The sequence below is a fragment of the Saccostrea echinata genome, unplaced genomic scaffold, assembly GCF_033153115.1.
Source record: "Saccostrea echinata isolate AGI-Se365-2 ecotype Australia unplaced genomic scaffold, CSIRO_AGI_Sech_v1 ptg000017l, whole genome shotgun sequence".
Classification (NCBI taxonomy): Eukaryota; Metazoa; Mollusca; class Bivalvia; order Ostreida; family Ostreidae; genus Saccostrea; species Saccostrea echinata.
Window position 1 is genome coordinate 5,729,418 of NW_026889766.1, and position 22,083 is coordinate 5,751,500.

General features: G+C 31.3%; 1 long non-coding RNA gene across 1 annotated transcript; it reads right to left on the reverse strand.

The window, feature by feature from the left end:
• Positions 1-5,135: 5,135 nt before the first annotated feature.
• LOC133189353 (uncharacterized) lies at positions 5,136-8,547 on the reverse strand. Its single transcript, XR_009721441.1, has 3 exons — positions 8,474-8,547; positions 6,654-6,736; positions 5,136-6,011 (listed from the first exon to the last, which is right to left on the reverse strand). It is a non-coding gene; the product is annotated as an uncharacterized LOC133189353 (long non-coding RNA).
• Between the last annotated feature and the right edge of the window lie 13,536 nt (positions 8,548-22,083).

The window sequence follows — 22,083 nt, forward strand, 5'->3', positions numbered from 1 at the left end:
TCTTGAACACAACCATCAAATAACCCACTTTCACGTAAAAGTAACGGCACATACAGAAAGAGATTTCATATTTACGAAATTTTGATTAATCTACATGTATAAAATAGTATCAAATACAGATCTTAAAAAAATTTACTAATCCTTTGTATAGGCATTTTATGTTAAAATCTGTTGCAACTTGCAAGGGCAGATCCAGGAATTTTTTCCCAAGGGGAAAGGGGGGGGGGGGCTTTCACACAAACTAACACCTATCTTACTTCTAAGGGCAGCTCACTCTAACTGCATAAAACTACCCCATTCGGCAAACCTCGGGTGATTCCGTCACCTTCATCACAGAGGTACGAATCGGCCGAGGTGTGCCGAGTGAAAACTACCCAACAAGTAGAACTCTTTAGTATGCAGTGTTTAGAGCTTCTTTAAGAATTCTTGAAATTAAATAGTCGCAATTATAAAGTTAAAAATTAATAAGAGATATGTGTACCAGAAGTAAACATCTACATGTTGATCTATAGAAGCCGATACAGAAGATCCCAAGACCAAAGGGTAAAGTGGCACCCGCACCCCATCCCCGCAAGTCGGGAAAAGGTGGCTTCTTCTTTAAACTATTCAAAGTTTTGTGCTTAACCGAGAAAAACACCATGTGTGTAGCATACACTGTAAACTATTATATTTTTTTTCTGCACGTTAATATTTCTTAAGTAGGATAACCCGTAAATGTTTTGAAATCTTGAAGATCGTTAGTACTAAATAATAAATACTCAACATAATTTGTGGTTCATTAAGGACAGACGATACGTTCCTCAATAATATATAATTTTTTCTAAGATTTTGTCATTGAAGTATTGATACTTTAACATGTTTACTTGCAAAAAATTGAGGTACCTTACCAGGCATTTGTGCAAGATACCAGAAGATGTTTTTCCTATAAATCCTTTTGGAAAAAACTTAATTAGCCAATATCACATTTTTTGGTGTTTCATTTTTTAAAAGAAAATTAGAAACCTGATTATAAATCAGAAGGTAATTAAAATTTTGAATATTTTCCACATAATTCGAAGATATACAAAACAGATATTTGAGGAACGTATCGTCTGACCTTAAACTTCCCATTCAAACAATACATAAGAACTCCTGAAAATTTTCAGTTGATGAAGTAAAAATAAAATCTTTATGTTAAAAATCTTCAATTTCAATGGTTAGTAATAAAATGATAGAACTTTGAATCACGTTGTCGTTTTCCGTAGCATGCTAAAAACGGAAAAGAACATGCATGATCCGAACAATTTGAGTTTAAAGATATACCTTCTTGTATTATCTATCGTGCCTGAAAAAGAAATTTATGGTTAAAGCTGAAAATTAACTGTAGCCCATGTACCGGTATATGCCTATATATTAATATTGCCCACCTACCACCACGTTTAAAAAAAAAGTGTTGAACATCTCATAAATCTTTCAATTATAAAATTATTCTATAAGCTAAATGCACAACAACCCAAATCTTCTACTGGATTTGACAATGAAATAATATATTACTGGCTTGAAGACATCTTATGTTTGCAAGAAATGTTATAATTGCTCCAATTTAAACCAAAAAAAAAATCAAGCGTAGCAATGGATTGACAGATACAACACATTGAACATGGGGGGGGGGGGGTCTTCCATAAGTATTAGCAAATTTTTTTTTAATTTCATATTTTATACATGTAATTCAATGAGAGTCATTAAATTTTACACAATTACAGGATATAAATTTTGCATGTATGGTGATTAAATGTAAAAAAAATATTTTTTTTTTAAAATGACCACGAAACACAGAATTTGGTAGAGGATTACAAAAATCGGTCGCATATATACCATATACAGTATATTTTTTGTTCTGTCTGTGTTTCATTCTATTACATTTAGTTGTCTGTCTGTAAAAACTCTAATATTTCACCTAGGCCTAACTTAAATTTGAACCGTAGTAGGTAAAATTTTCAATCACCTGCAATGTATAAATTACTTATGCTTTTTGAAGTGTATTTAGTACAAATACTCTGTTTTTTTTCTGCTTAACCGTAATCTAAACATATACAGTAATATACTTGTATGTACATCCATAAATTAATCTGGGCTATCCCTAATTTTCAGGCCCGTAGGAAGCAATTTCGGGGGGGGGGGGGGACTACCAAAATTCCTTGACAAGCACGATTTTTTTTTTTTTTAAATCCATCAGAGGCATTTTTTTTATAGAGGCACAAGCATCAAATAGCTATTTTTCTATAGTATAAAACATACTGGCAAAATTGTTGGGCGTTGGGGTGGCACGGCCCCTGCCATATTTTTTTTTATTACACTGAATCGAGCCTTCCAATGTTCTGCAAGAATTGGTAATTGTTTCTTAGCGGCATTAGCCAGTAGTCACTACACTCTTTTTTTTTGGATAATTCCTTCAGGGCGGGTCTGATTTTAATAAATAAATAAAACAGTGCGACATTTAACTCCGGACACGACATTTGTCCGGACTTTCGCCAACCACTTTCCCAAAGATATGTGGAAACCATTTATGTCATCTGATGGGATTTTTTAAAACTTAACACATGAACCAAAATTTACACCTGATTATCTTCTAGGTAAAAAGATATTACACCTGAAACCAAGAAATCCCATGGGATAATGGTGGGATTTTTTCTCCTAACCAATATCCCACCATTATTCTGTGGGAGAAAAAGGTATTCTGTGGGATTTTTTCTCCCATAGAAGTTTGAAAATCCCATGAATGCTTTATAATGGGACAAAATCTCCCATATACTTGTATATAGAAGATAATCTCCCATCTCTTTATAAATGTGGGATTTATCCCATATTCATTACAAAATAGAAAAAAATTCTCCCATGGGATAAAGAAACAACAATTTTAAACCAAATAAAGAAACTATTGAACAGTTCAACTACTATTAATTATTTATTTTCATTTAAGTTATGTGTTTCCTAAACCATTTTTTTTTTATTTCTTAAAATTAACCAATTTTGGGGTAATGTTTAATTTTTTCAATGATTAAAGATCAAAAAATCAAAAGTGGTTTTATCTCTATAACTTTCAGTTTCTTTTTTTTTTTTTGTTTTTTTTTTTGTTTTTTTGTTTTTTAAGTAAAAAGGCAATTTCCCTTGTATGTAGATTACCTTCTTTTATTCCTTGTATGTAAATTTTGAATGGGAAAAATAAAAAATGCAATTAAGAAAGAACAAATCATTTTTTGTTTATTTTCCTCCTAATCATTTAGGTTAATTTATTGCATAAGTGCCATTTGTCAAGCTTTACAACATGATCCTGCAGATCCATGCACGTTGTTAGATCTTTGCCTGTTTGCTGCACTAAACTGATAGGTTTCCAATTAAAAAATCACATGAAATTGGGTCGTATCAGTCACTCTGAGATTCTTAAGAGAGTTTTAAAACTTATTTAGATGCACAAACTGTAATAATTTACCTAATTTTTACTTTTAATTTTCTTTGTATGATCCTGATCATGCCTTGTTTTGTTCCAATGACAGCTGGAAATTATTTTACACATAACGAACCCGATCTGACAAATGAACAGAAAATAATGTTGAAAAAAATTCAACCATCTTCATTATGCACATTTACTGGTAGTTTGCATTAAAAATATTTAACAACCTTTTCACTAATTTCAAAACTTTCTACCTACACCTTAGAAACATATCAAGAATTTTTGACAGTTCATTGAACCCGTTCAAAAATAAACATGATGAAAGGGCATGGATCCAGAAATATTTGCGGTGGTACTCTACTCATTGTTTCATATCATCCAGTAGAAAACAAGTTTTCCTTAGTTCTGTTACTTCTTTAATAAAAGCACTCTGCTGATCTTTTACTTGTTATTTTTTGGTATATATAATAACCATGCACCATTGACATGTATTCAACTGATAATAGCCAAGTCACCTTAGGCCATTGCAAGTTTCTTCTTTGTTAAACGTCAGCATGCACCTTGTTTTGGACACCCCATAACACATAAAATAAGAGGTCCAGGCCACAGTTAGTTAATGCTCACTGTTAATACCCACGCAGATGCAAATATAGCAGAATGATATTGGGTACATGTATTAAACTTTTACCTCAGCAATCTACGTGTAATTTAAATAAGATATTAGATCCGCACGCATACTCGCTAAACTGACTGTAGTGACTGTGAGCGGATCTAACATCTAATTTTAACTAGATTGGTACTTAAGTGGCTTAAATTTATTCAACTTCTTTCAGGAAAATTTTCAATTTTCTTGTCATAAATGCATATTGTCAATTATTATGCTTCCTGTCAGTTTGTCTCTACATAACCATTACCCTACTATTCTTGCATAGTGTTCTAAGGATTTAAATAGCATAAGCATACTATGCCGAAATAGTGCACAACTTCAATTTCTGAAGAAAAACTGACTGCGCCAACGCCTGGGAGCGAACTCACAACCCCGAGATTGTCAGTCCGACGCGCTACCGATTACAACACAGACGCCGTTATAAATATGAATGTACTATAATATATATAAACTTAGTTTCAAATATTTTACACTTAAGTAGCTGCAGAACTGTAGCTCTCAGAAAAAATATATGTTGACAGACCGGAGAGCTACAGTGCCACCCATTGAAAAAACTGTATATTTATTGCGCACAAAAAAGTGCGCTCGGTTCTGAATTAATTCTTCGAAATTCTTACCTCAATTGAAAAAAAAGCTACATTTCAAAAAAGTCCTTACTCCTCTATAACTTTCGTAGTTTACACTTGTACTAAGTGCGTTGGACCGAATTCTCATGAAGACCAAAATGGCAGTATAAATAGGCAAAATTTTCAATGATTTCAATTTCAGGGCCAGGAGGGCTGTTAAAAACAATTATAAGGAATGTTTTATTGTGGAAACAGTGAAAGAATATGTTAGAAACACACGTTTAGTAATATTTTGAGATGACAGTTTTAAAAACACTGAGAAATAAATCGAGAAACAGCGCACAAAAAGTGCACAATAAATATACAGTTTTTTCTATGGGTGGCACTGTAGCTCTCCCGTCTGTCAATATATATTTTTTCAGAGAGCTACAGTTCTGCAGCTAACACTTGAGATGAAAAATAAACAAAATAATTCTTCTAAAATAGTTTCTTGCAATTGCCCCCATCACTCAACTACTATTCTCTAAAACTATCTGTACATTATACCTAAAGCCTCCGGCTTGTGCACCATGTGTCAAACCCTGACTACTTTTTAAGAATAGTGCATGCAAAATACAACACTATTATATAAATATGCACACTTCATGAGTTCCCTAGTTCATTGAATAAAGGTACACATACCTTCATTTTACATTTAAGGACATACGCAAGATACCTTACCTACTGATAATTTTTCAAGATATTCTAAATTTAAACTTATAATACATGTACCATATAACATATTTTTAAACAAAAAATCAGCATGCATTTCCAGGGATTTTGAAAAGATATTAAAGTTTGAAAAATTTTGCATTATTCAAAGAAAAATGTACAAAAATTACAAAACATAAATTCCAGATTTTTTTTATCAAAATTGTTTTAGAAGAGATTTACAAATCCATATATAGACAATAAAAATATTGCACACAGGTCCTTCATTTAGTGGAACTCTTCAACTCCAGGGAAGAACCCAATAAAGTGCAAACTACGTTGCGTATGACCTTAAATGCCCGTTTATATAAGAGAAAAATAAATTAAAGAACTTGTTCTAATTAAAATAATAAAAAAAATCCTTATTTAAGCCTTTAAGTTTAATTTTTAATTAAGAAATTTGACAGATGAATAAAAAGAGTAATATACAATATAATACTTCTTAAATTAATTCTCTTGGTTCCATTCATTAGATATTCAATATTCGAGTCAACACTCTATACATGAATGAATTATCAAAAGTTTTGTCCTTAAAGTTTTCAATGGATCCACAGATCATGAGGTGATGTCTCCTTTTATGTGTATGTATCTGTGTACACTGAAAAAAAAGAAAGTCGCTGTGTGATGAAAAGGATAAACCAGAAGTCTCTGATGAGACTGTAGCTCTACTGGTCTATATGTATAACAAAGAAAAAGTAACACTTGGATTTGAAACTTTGCAACAGACAGCAATAAACAGAATTATGTATCTAAGTGTAGTCTACTTGTGTGCCACATTATATTGAAATCATACCAAAATTGTAGGTTGAGTAGCGTTTTAAAGGAATTTTACAGAAATTTCTATTCTTAGTAACCATGGCAGCACCGTTCATTGAAATGTACCTTAGTGCAGTCTAAGTTATATTGAAATCAGAATAAAACTGTAGGAGGAGTAGTGTTTTGAAAAATTACAGACAGATGGACAGCTAGACAGACAGACAACTAGACGCCATGGACAGACAGACAGACGGACAGCTAGATGGATGGACGAGGGACACCTTCCTATCCCATAAGCTCTTCTGGTCTCTGACCAGTAGAGCTAAAAAAAATATCAAATTTGATTTTTTTTTCAATGTTAAAGAAATAAAACTGCAAAATTAAATTGTAAATGGTTGGTTGCGTACTAATTATTCAAAGTAGTTTTTGTTGTATGGTTTGAAAAATTTTATTATTCATTCTCTCTATTTTCACAAAGAATTACCTTTGCATTTCTTGTATCTACAAGGGGGACAAATCTTCAAGTGGTACATGTACACTATATGTCAGCTACTATACCTTCATTTTCTGTTAAAGAAAAAAAATAGAATAAATCATACAATACCAATTACATGTATAATAACAAAGCATGGATTAAATTTTTCACTAAAATTAGAAAATGAATTGAATATCAATCACTCAAATTTCTCGATCCAGCCAAAATGACTGACACTAAAATCTACCCCTACTGAGGTCGAAGTATAAAAGTATAAATTATTTTTATCTATCAATATACCATAAATGAAACTTTGTGCATGTTCTGCATACATTTACCGATATCTGTATTATAGTAGTTTTATGCCCTTGAGAATTTTTCATGATGTCATGCCATAATATTTCCATGTCTGTTTTTTTTTCTCTGTGGTAACTCTTTGAGAGTTAGCGGAATTGATTTCTTGATAATTCTATCGGAATGTAAATTAGGCAGGTCGATAGGTCAGGAGCTAAGAAGGCCTAATATGCATGAAAATCTCGTGCGCACCTGTCTCTGTGTCTGACGCTAAGGAGGCTAAATATGCATGTAAATCTCGTGCGACTACCTTTGTGTTTGACTTCAGTGGGCGAGGACTATTGAAATTGGCATGGGAGTCCTTGTGTAATTTAAATCTATGTCTACATTAACATTGCAGGTTATCCTGCAACATTCACGAGAATGCGGTCTTTATTTCTTAAACATCCAATATCCTATCAATTCTAATAAAAAATCATATTATTAGTAATAAAGCTAGAACTTTTTTTTATTTCATTTCCAATTAATAGAAAAAATATTTTTACAAATAAATATGGTAAATAATAAAGTCCTAGCATTTTTGTCTTTTATAATTTACTTACATATAAGCATCTACATGATGTATATTTTTTCCCCTCAAAAGAACATGAACATAACTTAATAATGATATTCCTAAGTATGTATTCATGGTATAAAAAATGAGTTTAGCAGTATAAAGATTGATTTTTCACTCAAAGTTTTAAGACTGTTTTTCAGAGATTAAAAAAAAAACCCATTGATTATATCAATAATCATGTGGGTACATGTCCTATGTAAACTTCAGAGGATCAACCAATTTTCTAACAGAGAATTAGTAATTTGATATTTGGATACTTCCAAACAATATAAGTAGGAGTTTTGGGGGTTATTAATTATGTCCATCATGACATGTACTATAAGCACTGACCCCCCATATCTCAAAATTTTATCTTGACACAAAAAAAAAAAAAAAAAAAAAAAAAAAAAATAGTACTTGCAACACATGCAATGTTTGTTAATCCCTAGTACACTACAGTAGTAGGATACTTTTAACCATGTCTGAGAGAAGATAATTAATTTTCTAATCAGTAATGCTGATGACTGTGATCAAGATACTTATAAATTGTAACTTGCAAATTACAGACAAATTTAGACATGACAGTATAATTTTTTAAGTACAATCATCAGCTAGTGTACACATTTAGAATATTCGAACGAACGAATACTAGCCTACAACGTTGTCATTGAGGAAATTCGAACGAAAGAATAATATTCCGATGTGTATAATTTTCTGACGATTATTTACTTTGTTAACTTGTATAATGTACTACTGAATAACCCCATCGACTGCTAGCTCTGCAAACACTTTACAGTGACAGAAATTCATAAGATTGTTTCATCAGTTAACGAGGAATCAGGATGATCTATAGATCTTTAGACTTCAAAAAAAAAAAAAAGTCTATTAACATGCTTTAAATGAAATAAATAACAAATTCAATAATTCTAGATCTACTTACAAAAATAGAGCAGGTCTTCGTCATAATTTTGTATACAAACATCATGTGGAAATTCCAATATCCTCATAATCTTGTCGCCGTTTATTTTTCTTTGGTTGGTATTGGGTAATTCTAGGAATATAATGCATCCGTCTGCACAGAATTTTTAAGAAGTGAATCCATAGATAGAATATTACTGCTTCTTTTTATTTATTGGTTTATCTTTTTTTAATTTAAACAATGCATAGTTCACGAGAAAACAAAGAAATGAAATAAATTATCAGCCTATTTTTTTTCAGATTTTTTTTTGTTGTTGTTGTAAATACTGCCATGGGTAATAATGGTAATTAAAATGCCCAATACCAAAAATATTAACATTTTATATAAATGGGACATCATCATGATCATTGAGAACATGATAAGAAGGAGGAGGGGTAGTGGACGGGTGGGTAGTCTCTCTGTATCTCTAAAATAAAAATTAATGTTTCCCTTGAAAAGTCAAGAAAATTTTATTTGCATGGTCAGTGGGATATTCAGTACAAGTTTAAAAGTCCAGTCAGTACATAGCCTCAATAAAGCCCCTTCTTCTTCTTTTAATTCACGACATTTTGATATATTGTTAACCTTCTATGATGTTCAAAATTGTATCATTCACCAACCATCCTTCATGTGATAATCAATAGTAACCTATAAATTTTTGTCACTTCAAATCCCATTTTTGTGAAATGTAGAATGAAAAATCAAAAGCTATACGAGCATTCATTTTACTTTCATAAACATGATTCAAGTTTATATTTTCGAATTTTTTGACAAACGTTTGTTTGTATCATCTGTCCTTAAGGGGGGGGGGGGTATGCAATTTTATATTAATTCTTTGCTATCAATTATGAACGATGTAAAATTGTTTGGATTTAATTTTTAAATTGAAAATAAAAAAAAAAAATATGACTTAATCCGAAGGTTTAGTAAAAGCATGGAGTTTGTTTTTCATGAATTTCTATTGTAGATTCATTTGTTAAATCGACTTGCTGTGTGTTAGTATCCCTTGTGTATGTTTTGTTAGTTCCAAGCAAATTGTGACAGTTTTGCTACCTGGGGAAAACAAAAGACTCTTAAATGCCTCTAGGTATATACATACATGTATCATACCCTATGGAGATCTGGGGTGAAGATATTGGTTTCTTGGAAGTTAGCAAGGGGAGGGGGGGGGGGGGTAGGTTTAACAGCAGACTTAAGTTGCTTTATTAGTATTCAAACATTTACTGCAAGATTAAGAAAAACAGGTAATACAACAGAAGTTGATTATTTTTCTGTGAAATCAAACTCAGATGACAAATATCCAAAAAAAAAAAAAAAAAAGAAAAAGATTGAGCTTAACTTGGGATCGACACCCCCGTCCAAAAATATAGTACCGTCCAAAGCTAAAGCGTTTAGAAGTCAGCAGAGTCAATATCTCGAAGTGGGTCTTGTGACGCATTTATGAATATGTCCTATTATTGTTTTTTATCGATAAAATAAAAATAAATCATTTATAAAATTATAGCTTTAACTCTAGCTTAAAGAATATCTATGTCCGATCGAGGACACTATAGCATAATACGATACTCTTTACAGAGTTATGTCCCTTTCTAGAATGTAAGTTATAGATTTTAAATACTTATGGTCTTTACGTTTACGTGATTTATTTTTTTCATCTGAACAATAATAGCCAATGTAACTTTTATTTTAAGAAACTTTGGACGAAAAGGAATTTTTTTTAAAGTTTAGTAGAAAAAAATGACAATTTATAGATCCTTGATTTAAATTATAGTCAATAATCAAAGCGGTCCCCTTAGGACTGTTGGTATATAAAGAAGATAATATGTCATTCTACTATATAACTTCAATCACCTTGTTTTAATGTTATCCTGTAGATCACATTCGCATTTAAAAATATCTTTCGTGGAAGAGCAAACTGATTAAATTGTAAATAGAAAAAATGAATAAAAATATATAATTTGATATTTGAAAGTTAATGATGTACCAAATGTAAATTCCGTGTGAAAAGTATACACATATACTTAACTTTCCTATCAATAATCTTGTATTCAAAGTGTACAAACAGTACATTTCAGATACTAGATGCAGGACTTGTGAAATAAAACAAAGGGCTAATTGCAGCCATATGTCTGCCGATAAGGCCACTGTTGTTTAATTTCAAGTCTATTTCAGGTTTTTTTTTTATATAGATGTATTGAAATCTTACGAGATTGTACAAACTTAGCACTGCACATCAACACCAAATACAGAGTAAGAGTGGAAAGCTAAAGATTCATACATTTTATCGTTATTAAGTAAAACAAAAATTAAAATTAAAACAATTTTAAAAAATCAAGCAGAAGAAATGTTGCCCCCATATGCAGACGTCTCTTTTACGCTACGAATATTATGCAACAAAATTATAAAAGTTGTATGCTTCTATAAATTCTTCATCAGTTGAGCCCACCTCCTTACATGTACCCCACCCCATCTCAAAAGAGTACTGAAATTGCTTCCAAAGGCTTGATTGTATTTCAGTATCTTTGATTTGCTGAAGAATTTTCAAGAGATCTAGAGTAATTTATTGATTCTGGAAAATCTTATATAATGTTGTAAAAGAGTGATCAGATTGAAATCATTGAATGGATTCCAATTTCACACCTTTGAAAATATATTGTAAAATTTAGCCTGAAGGGAATATTCTCACATCTTTTTTTCCCAGAACTTCAATGTAAACGGTGATATACACATATATTCAACAATTCATCTCCACACCGACTGATGATGACTCGAGCCATTTCCTGTTTATTATCAATTTGTGTATATACTTTGTTTTGGAGTACCTACTCTAAAAATTATTTTAAAACATTTTCCAAGAAAAAACAACAACATTTTAAAGTGTTGATTAATGGACATACAAAAATATGTATAGTTATAGTTTTTTTTTTACTGCAAAACAATGAAGATGACAATGGCTAATAATTAGTAAATATAGTTAACCTTGTTAATTAAGTTTAGGTAACAACATGTTGGACTAATTATATTGTTAGTGCTATTATCACATGAAAACAGTTATTGGTATCTGTTTCAAAAAATAAAAAAAATTCAAAATACATGTATTTGAATGTACACATGAGGCTTCATGGTTTGCTCATTCAAAGATCTGTTGCAACTCATTTTCATAATTAAAAAACCATCATTTATTCAACATTTTATTTTTTTCTTATTTAACAGATTAAAAATATATATTCATAAAATATACTTTTCTAACATTTCAATTTAATTTTACCAATTTATATATATGCATACATATAATATGACCTTTCCTATTACAATGCATTCAGTACTGTCTTTTATGGTGCAGATTACAATCACTTACAGAATTTAGACTCAATTTACCAGAAATTGTATTTTTCATTTCATAACTAATTGTTTGGGAAATTTAATGATAATAATAAGTGTATAAATTAAATGAAGAATATCTAACTGTGCCATATTTCATCGTAAGTTTTTGTATGAAGAAAAACTATATAGGTATACATCTCAGCTCTTTGATTCATTCCTTGAAAAAATTATCAATATAATTACAATCCTTTAAATTTAAAAATGACCCAAAATTTAAAGTTATACTGATATAGAAAAGAGTAGAAATTCTGATATTGTAAAAATTAAGACTTCAATTTTCATAGGGAACATTTGCCATGTTAATTAAACTCACCTAATCATACTGGTGTGTTCTCTTAAATGGCTATATATAACTTTTTTTATTTCTCAATGAAATTTCGCCAATTTGATATTATTTTGCTTGCAATAGCATGTACTTTCTAAATGTAAAATGATAAATTGTAAAAGGACTGAAATTTTCATAGGGAGAATCCATCATCATATTATACTCTGTCAATCGTACTGGTGTGTTCTCTTGATTGGCCATAACTTTTTTATTTCTCAATGAAATTTTGCCAATTTGATATTATTTTGCTTGCAATAGCATGTACTTTTTAAATGTCAATTGATAAATTGTAAGAGGACTGAAATTTTCATAGGGAGAATCCATCATCATATTATACTCTGTCAATCGTACTGGTGTGTTCTCTTGAATGGCCATAACTTTTTTATTTCTGAATGAAATTTTGCCAATTTGATATTATTTTGCTTGCAATAGCATGTACTTTTTAAATGTAAAATGATAAATTGTAAGAGGACTGAAATTTTTATAGGGAGAATCCATCATCATATTATACTCTGTCAATCGTACTTAATTGTGTGTTCTCTTGAATGGCCATAACTTTTTTATTTCTCAATGAAATTTTGCCAATTTGATATTATTTTGCTTGCAATAGCATGTACTTTCTAAATGTCAATTGATAAATTGTAAGAGGACTGAAATTTTCATAGGGAGAATCCATCATCATATTATACTCTGTCAATCATACTTAATTGTGTGTTCTCTTGAATGGCCATAACTTTTTTATTTCTCAATGAAATTTTGCCAATTTGATATTATTTTGCTTGCAATAGCATGTACTTTCTAAATGTCAATTGATAAATTGTAAAAGGACTGAAATTTTCATTGGGAGAATCCATCATCATATTATACTCTGTCAATTGTACTTAATTGTGTGTTCTCTTGAATGGCCATAACTTTTTTATTTCTCAATGAAATTTTGCCAATTTGATATTATTTTGCTTGCAATAGCATGTACTTTCTAAATGTCAATTGATAAATTGTAAGAGGACTGAAATTTTCATTGGGAGAATCCATCATCATGTCATATTACTCCGTTAATTGTACTAGTCTGGTGTGTTCTAATGAATGGCCATAACTTTTTTATTTCTCAATGAAATTTTGCCAATTTGGAATTATTTTGCTTGCAATAGCATGTACTTTCTACATGTAAAGTGATAAATTATGAGGACTAAAATTTTCATACGGAGAATCCATCATCATGTCATATATTACTCATTAATCATACTAGTCTGGTGTGTTCTCTTGAATGGCCATAACTTTTTTATTTCTCAATGAAATTTTGCCAGTTTGATATTATTTTGCTTGCAATAGCATGTACTTTCTAAATGTAAAATGATAAATTGTAAAAGGACTGAAATTTTCAAAGGGAGAATCCATCATCATATTATACTCCGTCAATCGTACTGGTGTGTTCTCTTGAATGGCCATAACTTTTTTATTTCTCAATGAAATTTTGCCAATTTGATATTATTTTGCTTGCAATAGCATGTACTTTCTAAATGTAAAATGATAAATTGTAAAAGGACTGAAATTTTCATAGGGAGAATCCATCATCATATTATACTTCGTCAATCATACTGGTGTGTTCTCTTGAATGGCCATAACTTTTTTATTTTTCATTGAAATTTTGCCAATTTGATATTATTTTGCTTGCAATAGCATGTACTTTCTAAATGTCAATTGATAAATTGTAAGAGGACTGAAATTTTCATAGGGAGAATCCATCATCATGGTATACTCCATCGATAGGAATTGGTGTGTTCACTTAATTAAATTACCATAACTTTTTGTACATTTCAATGAAATTTAGCCAGTTTGGAATAGATTTTTTTGTCATAGCATTCACTTAGTAAATCAAACCTAATAAATGAATTTGTGTATATTTTTTTGAAACATTAAGAAAATGACCAATGGGAGACTTTTTTTCTACTCAAGACCAGGTTTTAAAATTTAAATAAATTATTTGAAAAGGGAGAGCTTTATCTGCCTTATAAATACAGTCATAATTACTATTCAAAAATAGAAATTAAGTTTTTAAAGTCAGATACCTGCATGCATATAACATATGAATTTATTTGACCCCTAAATTCATCTGTGAAACCTGAGTGGACTACAAGTTTTCTCCTTTTATTTCATGCAAATTCACTTGGCTGAGTACTTTTATTTGATAACGCTCTCCGAGTGAAAACGCTACCATGATTAAAAATAATTCAACATTCATTTAAAGTAGAAAAATATAGTTGTTATAGAACAATTGAATACTTTATTTAGAATGAAACGAAACGCCCGGAGTGAATCCACATAGTCGAGACGAATCCACCCAATACCGATCAAGATCTCCACTGCGCTTTGTATTCGTAGTAAAATTACACATTCTGTAAATGCATTGTTGCAACTGTGATGCAAGAACAGGGAAAGATGCAGTCTGCTGAAAGGATTAATTCACGTACTTTTAAATCAATTTAGTCTCATTTATATTCATTTTATTGAGATATTGGTTTAATACGTAATGCTTGAATTAGTCCACAATCACCTCAGCGCAATCAATAAGTCAAAAAGAAAGGTGCTTTAGTTCAGTTCAGTTATGGAATTCCCTCCTATGTATAAGGAGCACCCGAGAAGGTGGTTTCATAAAATACATTTAAAGGTCGGAAGTATTTCAGCACTTATAATTATAACCCATTACAAACCTATTTCAATGATATTTACAAAAATATTTTAGTTACCATTCATTATGAAATCATTTCAAGATAGATCCATGCAGAAGTCTATTTAAGGTTTATGATAAACACTGATAAAAGTAAAGAATAACAGTTTTATATCTAGACCACAGCATGTATATAATATGACAGTAAAGTTTTTTTTATAGTGATATAAAGCTAGAGCAGAAATATTAAAGTAATGATTTTAAAATGTTAAGTTTGCAATGAATTATATGGCAAAAAGCTTTCAAAAATAATTTTGACCCTTGACTGTATTAGATTAAAAGAAGATGGACTGTTTTTCCCTGTACATTAAAGAGATAAAAACAATTTCCATTCTCCTGTAGGATAAAATATTCTATAAATCATTTTGTTAGAGAACTTTTAATCCTATTAGTGACAATTATAGAACTTCTTGTCCTATTTCACAAATTATGGGATAAAAAATCCCATGTAAGGTTAAAAATGGGAGTTTTGCTTCTATAGGAGAAAAAATCCCACAGAACTCATTTTTCTCCCACAGAATAATGGTGGGATATTAGTTAGGAGAGAAAATCCCACCATAATCCCATGGGATTTCTTGATTGCAGGTGTAATATCTTTTAATCTAGAAGATATTCAGGTGTAAAGGTTAGTCCATGTTGTGCGATTAAAAAAATCCCACCAGATGACATAAATGGTTTCCATGTATCTTTGGAAAAGTGGTTGGCGAAAGTCCGGACAAATGTCGTGTCCGGAGTTAAATGTCGCACTGTTATAAATAAATAATAAAATCAAAATAGTTCATATGTGCTTTATGATATTATTGCTTCCGTGTAATAAAAACCATCACTGAATTAAAAATGATTGAAAAGGGGGTCGGGGTAAAAGGCTTGGAAATGGAAAGACTATGTAAATAATGTCCAATATGATATAATTTTTTTTTTTTTTTGGATTATTGAGATATTCCATGTCTTTTTTTTCAGGGATGATTTTTAAAAATAATTTGCGACTAAGTAGACGACCATTTGATTCTGACGGAACGGGGGGGGGGGGTATTTCGAACATGTCCAGGGACAGATAATCAATTTTAAGTTAAGAAAAGAAAATTAACCTCTCAAACAAAACTTTATTTCATGTATGTTTGGGAGGAGGCAAAAAACGGTCAGATTATTTATTTCTCCCTTATTTTTAACATTTATTCCCAGAATCTGCCACCACCCCCTCCCCTTTCAAAATCAACTGATCTCGTCTCTTAAGGATAAAATGTAATTATTGTCGATTTTTCTTTTCTTTAAATTAATTTCAAAATGGTATTTATCTCCTTTCTAATAATACAAGCAATGTTCAGCACAGATGTAAGCCTACATATTTATGGTTGTGAGTGTGACGTCACATCGACTTTGAAACTCGAGATTTGCACACTAAATATGCACCTCTTAGCTGAGGTGAAACAAGTGGGCGGATCATGGATCTTCAAATTTTTGTAACCTGTTTTCTGTACTAAATACTCCCCACTTTCATCTCTTCTTCTGATATTTGATTACCTAAGTAAAGGAAAACTTTAATCTAAAGGAATAAAGTTTGTGTGTTGTACTACGATGACAGAATACCTTATATTACATACAATGCCTATTCGCCATTTTGACGCAGAAAGTTCGGGAAAACAGTGTACGTGTGACGTCGCACTTCGAACAGTGACGTCGAACAGGAGTTGTCTGCAGTGTATACATTGGCAGTGTCGACATCGTCGCATTTCTCTGGTTATTTGTTGGATTTAATCGTTGTTACGACTGTAAAAATACTTGTTAGTGTTTTCGGTTATCGTAATGAATATGCATTGGTATGTATTTTCGTTCTCTGCGAGTTATTTCTTTAGGATATCGGCATGTGTTGTCTTCATTCATGGATACTTATAGAATGAAAGATACTTGGGATTTTAGCGCAGCGTGACAGTACAAATACTTCTACCGTGTTAATTACCGTTTAATTTGTACATCGCGTGGACTGATTAACAATACAGACCGAATACACATTGTATATGGATTAACTACAGGATTTTTAACTAACTCAACTGGCGCATGCTCAAAGGGGTTAGTCGCCGCTGAGCGGCGACTAACCCCTTTAGGCATGCGCCAACTAACCCCATAAAATTTTCATCTAACCCCTGCCAATACAAGCAACCTTGTTTACACAAATAAATAAACAAACACAACAATAAACAGACAAACAAATAAATTAAAAAGAAAAAAAACAATATTACAAGAAATAAAATAAATTATTTATAGAGAGATAAGCAAAATCTTTACCCCAATACTGTATTAGACACAAAATGCAGAGAAATAACTAAGGCAACATTTTTTTTCTTCTGAGCTACAAGTACATGTAAGGAGACTTAGTTGCTTGTTTTTTTCAATTCTTTATATTCCGAATGAAATAATTATTCCGAGTTCAAATAATACCCTGTTATTAATGCTTTACACATATTGCACTTATATAAACGGAGACTATGATGTAGTTAAACAGAGTCATGTGACCATGTGTCCTTCATCCCCTTAAAATGAATTCATACAAACACCCAGCATATCGGACCTTTATGGCACTCTAAACAGATATTAATATACTGTACATGTATTACGAAATACAAGTATCAAGACTTCAAGTACAATTTTTTCTATAACAAAATTAAGCTATCTGTGTTTAAGCTGAATGCAAGTATTTTACATTTTTTAATGATGAAAAATTAATAAAGAAAAAAAAAAACAAGAAAGAACAAATGTTTGAGAGTTCTGACTATATACTGAATTGCGATTGACTTAAAAAGAACATTACCGATAACCCCCACCCCCCTTCAATGGTGGACTTTTTTTTTTCCTTTACCGTGATATACTTGAATTCTTAATAATGAACTTGAGCATCCTAACATTACTTGTATTATATTATCTATCGCAGTGTTACTGCTAGTGGTGTTCCAATCATCGATTATAATCGAAAATCAGTCGATTGTTGGCATAATCCAAGCGCTCGATTACAAAATTTCTATTCCGATTAATCGGGTTATTTATTTTATTTTACAAGTGTAATAGTTTTCAAGCCAAATATTCCAGCCGCGACTTTTCTATTAACTTATTTGTGTATCGTAATGGCGTAGACGAACAGACATTGTATTCATACCCGGGTAACAACGCTAATTCCCGGGTATGGACATACTTTGGATTCTACAAAATGAATGAAGAACCAGCTGGACTAGATCGAACGTTCTATCGTTAAAATATTGTCCTAAGGACTAGGGCTTGTCCCGAAACACAGTTAGATTATTCTAACTACAGCTGGACCACCACAGAAAGTAGTTATTCATCCATTCTTACCATTTGATAAACTAAATTGACAGACTTTGTAAATGTCCGATTATAATTGATAATTAATTAGTTACAGTAGCCCGATCATCGATTATGAAATTCTTACCGATTCCCATCACTAGTTACTGCATATTAATTCTAATGCACGAAGAATGTTTATATCAATATACCGTTCATTCTGACTTTGTGGGCAGAATTATGAATTTCATAATACTAGAGAAGATAAGCTAATTATCTTCACGTAGGCAAATTTAATAAAAATTTCAGATAATATGCCGCAAATTCTAAGGAACATTATATCAAATTTTTCTGAACATGTTTTCCCTTAAGAATTTTTATGCAGTAAACCCGCGACCAACCTTAAACTGTGCTTACGATCAAACAAGTTCGAAAGTCCGTCGTTCTCTCGTCTAATTATCATAAATATGTGTTATATTCAATTGCTCTACTAATAATAACAAGATACTTACTGTCTTACAGCTCTTAACCCCTGCTACGCTTACACCTAGAAGTTTGTCCATGTTTCTGACTCCAGTGATTTTTCGCCTTGATTGTCGATTTTTCTTATTTGCTCAGTTTCTGCGTACAAGACACTGGAGTCAGAAACATGGACAAACTTCTAGGTGTAAGCGTATTTACAAAAAAAAACCTATCGTACAAAACGTTTCACATTGAACCACACGTGCCAATAACCCGGTAAAATAAATATGGCTGTTTCCGGCATATCTAATGCAGAAGATCGCATTGTATCCACAATGTATGGCCCTCATTATCTGGGGATCGTGAGGAGATTTAGTTTTCAACCCAAATCGTTTGTCACAATACTCGCTATTATGGTCAAGTGCATTCGTTTTTAGATGAACACACATTTTACACAGTCATACTTTGCACGGTCCTCAACATAACTAGCTTGACATTGTTTTCACAAAACTTACACCTAAAAAAAATTGAAAAAAGTGAAGAGCTTTTTTTTTCTTGGTTAAAATTATTCTCATCCTGAGAATTACAAAATTTAAACTATAAGTCCCTGAAGTGAGAAAAAATAAAACTAAAAAATGACAAATGCACCCATCCTGACAGCAAAGCAAATGTCGTAATTACATGAAGATGAACGTACTGATGTTCTAGGAGCCGTCCTATTCCAGAAGCAAGATAAACAGATCTTAAGTAAAAGATATGGAAGTAGAACAGAGGTAAATCAGAAGAATAGATTTTGATTAAATGGCTGTGACAGAGATACATGTACAGTGTATATACATAAAAATACATGTATAACACACTATAATAAACATGTTTGTAATATTATTTAAAATATCAGGGACATATGAATTTCCCATGGATCTTTTGTACTACCGGTAATATTAAGAACAACATACATTGTAATACTAGTGCATATATTGAAGAATTCTCAAGTAATTGTCATTGAGGGGACACACATTTCACACAAAGTCTTATTTTACAGGGTCCACAATAGAATTGAACGTTGTCGTTACACAGTTCACACGTAACAAAATGTTGTTCATGTGGATCATTAACCTTCGCCATTTTAGCTGCTAACCTTGTGCTAATATCCACGAATTCGTCCGATACTTAACCCTTTGATTCATTCATTTAATCCATTTAAACAATGTTGGTAAGCATTGTCAAAGATTTTGGAGACAATTATAGAGATAATTATATCATTTAAACTCTGAATGTAGACATTCTGCAGGCATATTTTAAAAGTTTGAAATAACTTCATCATGAAATTAGGTTCAGTTCTCTACCTGTTTTGAATTGAGTAAAAATGGACAAGTCTAGAATTGAAAATTTTCATGTAACTGCCTTTTCTAAGAGGTAACGTTTGAAAGGGTATAAGGAAAATTCATATATTAAGAATATTCTACCTATAAATGCACCATTAAAGGTGTACACATTCAAAACAATTTCCAGTTATGAATTAGATTCTTCTGTTTCCCTACATTTGCGCATCTATTAAGTCAGTTACGTAATGATGATCTTTAAGTACGCATTGCAGTTAACGTGCGCAAAGGAAATATTAGCTATTTTTTCCTAAAAATATTGGTTATTTTTTTTCTAAAAAAAAAAAAAAAGACCCATTCTTAATCAGTATACCATTTTTTCAGTACTGTATTGATATTGGTTTTATGTAATACATGTAGTACTATAAAATACATATTGAGGGCGATTGGATTTTTAAGTCAGGCTTGTCACGTGAGGTGATGACACGTGATTTTAGCAAATATACGTGCAGTATTGAGGTCACCTATGAATTTCATTAAGGCAAGGGTAGAACCAAATTAAAATTGTAAGTTTATTATATATCATACCTAAGTCACAATTCTAAGTTTCATATATATATATATATATATATATATATATATATATATATATATATATATATATATATATATATATATATATATATATATATATATATATAAAATACTGAGATCCTATATAGATTCTACTAGTTCATCGATAAAATTATATTTGAAAGACCGCATTCTGAGTCTTTTACACTTACCTGTACATAAACAAAGGAAAATTATATGTAGGACGTAAAATGCATTTCGTACACATAACCGACCCAATCCTCTTCAACACAATACCTATTTATAGTTTTAAAGATATAAGCTAAATGTTTAAATCAATTTTATGATGTTTTGCATGGAGATAATTTACTTTTTATGTTATTACATTTTGCTTTATAACATTATGCGGTGCCCTCGACGTAAAAAGGAAATAAAATGAAACAAGCATTCTGAGAGTATTGCATTAGCAATACTAGACCCCTACCGGCAAGTGTAATCTGGTTCCCGTTAAGAATTGAAAATGCCATAATTCCGTCAAAAATTAATGAAGCGGGACGAAATGCAAACTTGATCTATAACTAATCAAGGTAAAGTAACATACCAAAAGTCAGCTCAATATCTACAAGCGTTTAGAAGAAAATTACGGAAAATCCTTAAAAATTGAAAAGGCCGTAAATCCGTCAAAAATCAGTGAAGCAGAACGAAATGCAAACTTGATCTGTAACTCATCAAGATACACTCATATACCAAAAATCAGCTCAATATCTGCAAGCGTTAAGAACAAAAGTGCGGAAAACCAAGTGGGACAGACTGACAGACAGACAGAGGGACAGACAGACAAACAGACAGACGGACGGACAGACTCAGAGGAAACCTATAGTCCCCACCGGTAGGGGACTAATTAAAGATGTAGATAAACAACACAATAAGGTAGTACATAAATTTACCTTCTTTTTTTTTAACGGAATGCTTTTAATATTTAATCATCTGACGAAATGTTTCTATTTTTAATTGAAAATTTAAAGGAGAATCGATGTTGGCATATTTGACAAGACGCAAAAAAGCTAGAGCAAATGAGAGACGGAGAGAAGCTTGATTGAACAAAAGGAGACATATATTCTATATATTGTAGATTCTTAAAGATTCTCGAGATAATTATTATCGCATAATTTCGTGGGAAGCACAATTTGCAAAATGAAATTATCCTCTATTATTTTTTTTTCATATTGCTGAAATGCATGTAAAACTCGTTAACTCGCCAATTAATGTTATCGCAATTTGACGTCCACTAGTTATTTCGCTATATTAAGTTTTCGCGTAAAATAAGGAATCTATAGTAAAAATTTACTTTGCTTGAATATGAGTATCTGTAATATCAATGAAAAAAATAAGAACAGGTGTCGTAAGACATTGCAATAAGACAATATTTTGAGAATTTTAATTTTCCTAAAACTAGTAGTTTAAAAAAAAGAGCCTGGCCCTTTTGGCCTGGACTGCCCTCTATTTTTGT